The sequence below is a fragment of the Macrotis lagotis genome, chromosome 5 (genome assembly GCF_037893015.1).
Source record: "Macrotis lagotis isolate mMagLag1 chromosome 5, bilby.v1.9.chrom.fasta, whole genome shotgun sequence".
NCBI lineage: Eukaryota > Metazoa > Chordata > Mammalia > Peramelemorphia > Peramelidae > Macrotis > Macrotis lagotis.
The window spans coordinates 141,670,488-141,678,109 of NC_133662.1; the positions used below are offsets into that span (position 1 = coordinate 141,670,488).

The 7,622-nt window shown below is 32.5% G+C and overlaps 1 pseudogene; it reads left to right on the forward strand.

Moving 5' to 3' along the window:
- Positions 1-7,622, forward strand: part of LOC141489390 (trace amine-associated receptor 9-like) — a 31,008-nt pseudogene extending 23,386 nt beyond the window's left edge.

Here is a 7,622-nt window from a genome sequence, read left to right on the forward strand (position 1 = left end):
GAAGGGATGGGTATAGTGAGTCTTGTGACCCACACTTGATACTATTCTTGGTAAGAAACAGGGAATATATTGTCTCTCAGCTAGTTTTGTGCCAGAGGATTTGTGGGAGGGATTTTAGTGTTACAACTACTGCATTGTACTCTCATATCATAAAGATTAAATGTTTCTAGATCTCTTCTTTTTAATTTTTCTGTCCATGTTATCTCTAATATGACAATATCACCTCTACATTTCAGTATCCATTGTTTTTCCCTCAAATTAAGCATGAAGTTTGTTGGGAAAGGTCTGGGGATTGGAGAGAATTAAAAGTTCAAAACGAATCAACAGAATAATATAGCAGCCAAGTAAAGGAATGAGATCTTAGACTTCATTGAGATGCATGATATCTAGAATCGTTCTATTGTAGTTTGCTTTAGTCAGAACACAACTGGGTTAGCATAAATTAATTTAGGGTTTCACATTTTAGGAAGGATATTTCTAAGTTAGAGTTCTCAAGTGGGAAGGTGAAAGGCCCCTATAGATTATATGAAGACTATTGAAGAAATTATAATTGTTAGCCTAAAAAAGGAAGGGGGAAACCTGTAAATAGCTGTTTAAATATTAGAATGGAAGTAATCTTGTTCTGCTTTGTCCCAGAGAGCTAAACTAGGAACCATGGATGGAAGTTTCAAGGAATTTAATTTATTCTTGATATAAGGAAACATTTCCTAGTAATTCAAAACATCCATCAATTGAATAAGAGGAAATGCATTCCCTCTCACTCAAGATCCTTAAATAAAATCTGAATTACTAACTGCTAAAATGTTGTAGAAGATTGCTGAAAGATAACAGAAGCATGTTCTAATCTAGAAGATCCCTCATATAACTCAGTGAAGTTCTAACGAATAACTTTGAAGCAGTGGATAGAGTGCCAGCCTTTGTCTCAGGAAGTCCTGAGTTCAAAAGTGATCTCAGATACTTACTGACTGTGTGACCCTGCATGAATCATTTAGCTTAGTCTGCTTCTGTTTCTTCAATGGTAAAATAAAGTGGAGAAGGGATGGCTAATCTACTACAGTATCTTTGCCACAAAAACTGAAGAGGAGGTGATGAAGAGTCAGATATGACTGAACAACAACAAAAAAATTCTAAAAATGCTAAAGAAAGAATAATTATAAAGAAACCCCAAAACAACAAGATAAAACTCTTTCATCTCACCAGAACTGCACAAAAAGATTTCTTCAGTCTGGCAGAACCCCAGAAAGGAGATAAACTAGGTTATATGGAGTCCAAAACAACCAGGCTCCATATCATGAGACTAACACTCAGGATGACAAAAAAGACTCGTCCACCTTCCTAACAAAAGAAAAATAGCATAAACTAGCCACTAGAACAAAAAGGAAACCCATGCCTAATCTAGGCAACTCAATCTCTAGCAAATGTTTAGCTCATATTCAACCAAACATTTAGGCAGGGCCTATCTAAGTATATAGAAGAAATTTTTAGCCAAACACAAGCTCTCAATCCAAAAAAACTGAGGATGGATATAAGAGTAAACAGGGAAAAAAGCATCAAACACAAGAATTATCATGGAATGAGAGAAATCGAAGAGGGGTAAACCCAGTGGAAGTGAATAATTCCATAACAAGACCAAATAGAACTTAAGAATAGAGAAAGTCCTGGACACATGGAATATAAATATTCCTGGAAGAAATGAAGCAATTAATCAATAACTATTTATTTATTAGGTGCCCAGTCTATTCTACATATTGAGCTAAACACTGGAGATAAAAATACAAATAAAAACAAAGACAGTACCTGCCCTCAAGGAGCTTACAATGTAATAATGGAAGAAAAGATTCAAAAACTGAAGGTGGGGGAGAAGTAGAGGGAAGGTATAAAAAGAGTACCAAAAAATAAATCCAAAAGCAGTATGGGGGTGAGGAATGGGAAGAACAGTAGTGAGTCTCCTCTTTAAACAGCACTCCAGGAATCTATACTCTGCCCTTCCAATCTAAGAGTCTAAGAAGCTAATCAAAAGGGCAAAAGTTACTGACAAAATGTGAGTAAAAGACATGAAATGGAATAGCTAGGGGAAAAATCCAATAAGAATCAATACCTTAGAAAATATGGTAGAAAATCTTATCCAAAAATTGAATTTCCCCAAAATTAGAAATGGGACAAGTAACAAGATATGCTAAATTTTAATTATGTTCATTAGACAATAATAAATATTAAAACAAAAGGGTGGGAAAAAATAGAAGAAAACAAACTTCATGGTTGATTTCATGAAATGGATGCTGAAATGTTGAATATTTTCCTACTAGAGACAATATGAACAGAAAGATTAAAAAGAAGAGGTCTAAAAACACTTCACCAGTATGATATGGAAGTATAGTATAGTAATTGCAACACTGTATATGCAAATACTATATATGTTTAAAAATAAACGACCTGGAAAATAGTTAAGGAGAAATAATCTAAGAACCAGAAGATTATCTGAAAATAATAAAAAAAGAAGAATGTGGATATCACATTTTAAGATATTATAAACCAAGAATACCTACATCTTAGAGCCAGGGAACAAAGTGAAAATAGAATGGATCCACCAATAATTTCCTAAAAGAAACCTGAACCTAAATCTGGTCTAACCATGAACAATTAATATTGCTCCTTCTCCTGTTATTTAGTTCTGTCTTTATGTGTGTGAAAGTATTTTGTAAATGTGTAAATTTGTTTTTTCAGGTTAACTCCCAAGTATTCTATTATGTCCTAAGTTACTTTAAATGGAATTTCTCTTTCCATCTCTTCCTGATGACTTATGTTAGTAGTATATAGAAATACTGATGATTTATGTGAATTTATTTTATATCTTGCTAGTTAGCTAAAGTTAATTGTTTCAAGTTTTTTTAGTTGTGTCTCTATGACTCTCTTAGATTATTACTATATCATCTGCAAATTGTGATAGGTTTATTTCTTCATTATCTATTTTTATTACTTCAATTTCTTTTTCTTGTCTTATTTTCATAACTAACATTTCTTGAACAATATTGAAAAATGGTGGTGATAATGCATATCCTTGTTTCATTACTGATCTATTGGTAAGCAAGTTCAGCACAATGCATTGTACCATCTTGCTGTTCCTAAACCCCAGATATTTTTTGTGTCTCCCTTCTAAACTTCCAATTACTAAGATGTTTTAGTCTATATTCATTTAATGAAAAGGTTTTTAACTTGGATTTCAGCTGGTTCTTGGATTTGGATGAGAAAAAAATTAGATCTTTAATTTCATTAACCTTTAAATGAAATTTAACAATTCCTTCAATTCTTTAAAATATTATACTGAGAAGGTGTCCATGGGATTTGCTTGATTGCCAAAGGGATTAAAAAAATTTTAAATAATCCTCTAGAATTTCTATTTTAGAATTCCTAAGGCAGGTGTTATTATTTTCATTTGAGAATGAAGGGCAAACAACAACCTACATAAGAGGTTGAATCTGCAGTTGGCAATTGGACAATACCGCTTTCTTTCTTTTTTTCTTCCTTTCTTCTTTAACCCTCCTCTCTCTCTTTTTTCCCTTTTTTTCCCTTTCAATATATCCCACTGTATTTAAGACTATCTCTAATCTTCATCTACAGATTGCCCATGGATTTCTAGGTTCATAAACTCTCCTCAATTTCTCTTGCTCTGTGTAAATGAAAGAAAAGGAGAAAGATTAAGGAACAATCATTGAGCTGGGATTGAAGTCTTTTTTTTCATTGTTTGGTTATATTTCTACCTTTATTATATAGCCAATCTACCTATAAACATGTAATTTTCTTGGTTATAGTCTTCCTAACATTGTTAGGGGTTAAAGCCTTAATAGAATCTGCTCAAATAGATATCACTAAAGCTGATGGCTAGATGTAAAATACTCTGAACAACTGGAAAAAGGTTATTTTATCAAAGGAGATCTTTGTTAAGATCTATCTAATTTATGCAAGGGCTTAGACTAAAGAAATTATCTTTTCCTGAAGATCATATGAAGCTACAGAACATAATGATTCCTCTGAGGGAGGAGTTTTGGAAAGAAGGAAAGAATTATGAGAAGAAAATAGACAAAGAAAGGGATTTCCCCCCCAGTAATTTCATGATGGATTTCCTCCTTTCTTACTTTCCGTGATAGACTTTGGACTCTATGTTGCCATGTACTATCCACCCAGATAAAATCTGACTACTGATTACTAAAGTCAGCACTCTTGTGCTAATCAAGAAATCTCACTCAAACATCAAAATAACATTTTTAGTTATCAATAGAGCATCATAGTATGTAAGCATTGGATTCAGCAATAGTGAAGAGTCATTGCCAGGTCATAGGACTGGGATGTGGAACTCATTAAATTGAAAACTGTCAATTACTGGAAAGAATCCATTAATATTTAGAATCTTTTGAATGCACTTTCCTTATTTTACCCTGTTTCTTTTTTTAAATCATCACAATGCTGTATTATATGATTAATAAAGTGAATGGTCATTAGGAAGAAAGGAATGCAATCTTGAAGTATGAATGAAAGTAGATATAAAATCAAATTGATTTGTGAGGAATCTGAAGGAAACACTGGGCTACTATAATAATAACTAATGCATATCTATCCCTGTCTTCTTTACCATTCTATTCTATTTCCTTTGCTTGTATATAATTTCCAAAGTTATATAACAATCATAGGACAAATCTGACTTATTTCAATGATATTATATCTAATTTGTTTCCTTTATTTGATATCTTTTGTTCATCTTTCTTTGTGCATTTTATATTGAATACTAACATTATATAGTGCTTTGAGTTTAGCAAAGTACTTTTCATTTATTATCTCATTTGATTCTAACAGCAGCCTTCTAAGGCAGGTGCTTTTGTTATTTTCATTTGAGAATGTTGAACAAACAACAACCTGAATGCAAGATTGGAACTGCATTTGGCAGTGGGACAACACAGCTTTCTTTCTTTTTTTCTTTTTCCTTCTTTTTCAATGTATTCCATTGCATCTAAGGTTTTTTCCTAGTCTTCATGACCCATATCTAACCACTGAACCCAAATGATTTCAGAGGAAAAAGTGACACTGGTGACTTTGTACAGTCCTCCCTCACTTAAATCAAATTCACTTACGTGTCATGGTATCACCTCCCTGAAACAGGGCCCTCTTCAAGAATGGAAGACAAACACCACATCAAAAAGAACTGATGGGGAAAGTGAGACTAGGAATTTTAGTATCTTACTTAGGGTTTAAATCCAAATGCTCTTGACTTTAGGTTCAGTACTCTGTCCCTTATGCCATGATCCTTCATAGTATATTGAGACATCTGACACTGGATCTTATTGTTGAGTTCTTTGTCTTCAGTTGGTTTCTGAAAATCTTGGCTACTATTCTTTTTACATTGGTGAATTCTCCATGGTTTCTAGCTTTGTGTATACAATATGGTATTTTCTTCTGTCCTTTTTATCTTTTAATTTAAAGTCTTTTTTTTTATTAGATTTGTTGTAGAGCCAGCATTGTATATTGGCAAGGTCATTTAACTGCTCAGTGTTCTAGTCATCTCCTCACATGGCAGGTTAAAGAGAAGCAGTTGACTTGCTACGGTCTTTTCTCATCTGATAATTTTCTGTATCAATAAAATCACAGGTCCAATTTCCAGCCTTATCCTTATAAAATTACAGACAAATAATTTCTTACCAGTTCTACTATATTAATTTCACACCTAGCAAGAAGTCCCTTATTCCTCTATTTTAACAATATTGTACACATTTGCAACAAAATCAACATAGATAAGATTTTTATAAGCACTTTGATTTAGGACACAAAGCAAATGTACTATTATTATTATTCATATTTTATTGAAATTTTTTCATTGTTTTTTTATTAATTAAAATGCAAATAGATTAATTTTTAAAATTTTATTTGAGGATTTACTCCCTTTATGGTAGTATTTATATTTAACATTATTAATGATAATTAAAATAGAAATAAATAAAATAAACCTTTTGGCTCAACCTATTTTCTAAATAATGAACAAACCATATCCATTATTAAAACTAAGAAAATGAAATGCTTGGTACTCAATATTTGTTATTAGGTGTTTGCTTCTTAGCACTCACACCTCTTCCCTAAGGGACTGTGTCATATGGGATGATTGTTGGCTTCTCTAAACTTTCTGGTATACTTTTGAGAAACAGGAAGTCCTTTGGACAGATGAGGCATTGGGAAAAAATAAGTCAAAGGAAAAAATATAAACATATGTAAGGTACTTTTGGCAATTACTTCAGACATTGTTTCATAAAACAAAAGATAAGGTGATTCAAAATACTTTTTATTAGTATGTAAAACCAGAATTTTATTTGATTTTACTTTCAAGTTCCATAATTCTTTCTTTCTGATGATTTTGAAAGGCAGTATTTATACAGATTAGACATTCTGTATAAGTTTGGCTTTCTAAATGCAGCATGCTCAAACCTGTAGCTACATATCAGGAGAAAATGAAGACTTTTTTGTTATTGAAAAGACCCTATAATCTTAAATTCTGTGTCTTAATTTGGAACTGCCTTATTTGAATCATTTTAGAAACTAGAGAATTTGAAATCAAGAGAATTACAAAAGAGAAAATTTTGGCTTCTATCAACTAACAAAGTGGAGATGTTCAATTTTGCTTTCATAACATCAGTGGTTCCTGTATGAAGATTCCATGGTCTTTTGGCATTCAGACCAGTCTCTATGGGATCTTGGGCTTCATCACAATCCTTATAGTGGGTGAAAACTTTAGTAATTTAGTAAGTGTATTTCAAACAGCTTCACTCTCCTTCCAATTTCTTGGTTGTCTCCTTGGCCTGTGCTATTGTTCTCTGGATTAACTGTACTTCCCTTCAGCACAGTACAGTCTGTTGAAACATGTTGGTATTTTGGGGACAGATTCTGCAAGTTTCACTCTAGTTTAAACATAAGGTTTTGTTTAGCATCTATGTTTAACTTATACCTTATCTCTGTTGATTGATATGTGGCCATTACTTACCCTTTGATTTATCCAATTAGGTTCATAGTATCTCTGTCATAGGTGTTGATAGCTCTTAGCTGAGCATTTGCCTTCTTGTACAGTTTCTCATTACTGTACTCTGGTGCAAATGAAGAAGGACTGGAGGAAATCATGCAAGCTCTCTATTGTGAAGGAAATTGTGAAATACTGTTTAACAAAACTTGGGTAATTATATCTTCTCTCCTTTATTTTATACCTTTCTTTATCATGATATATTTGATTAGCAAGATTTTTTGGTGCAGCCAAACAAGCTAGAAAGATTGAACAAATAGGTAACAAAATATCTTCAGATGGTGACAAGGTATCACAAAAAAAAGAAAGAAAAACAGCTGTGACTGGGAATAGCAATAATGACTTGCTTACTTTTCTGGTTCCCCTATTTTATGACTGTAATGATTGATGCTTTTTTTTGGTTACACCTCTTGCTTTAGACATTATGATTTGATTTGCATACTCAAACTCTGCCATCAATGCTTTGATATATGCTTGTTTTTACCCTTGGTTTCAGAAAGCTGTCAAAGTGGTTTTAAGTTGTAAAATTCTCTGGCAAAATTGCTCTTCCATGAACTTATTTTCAGAATGA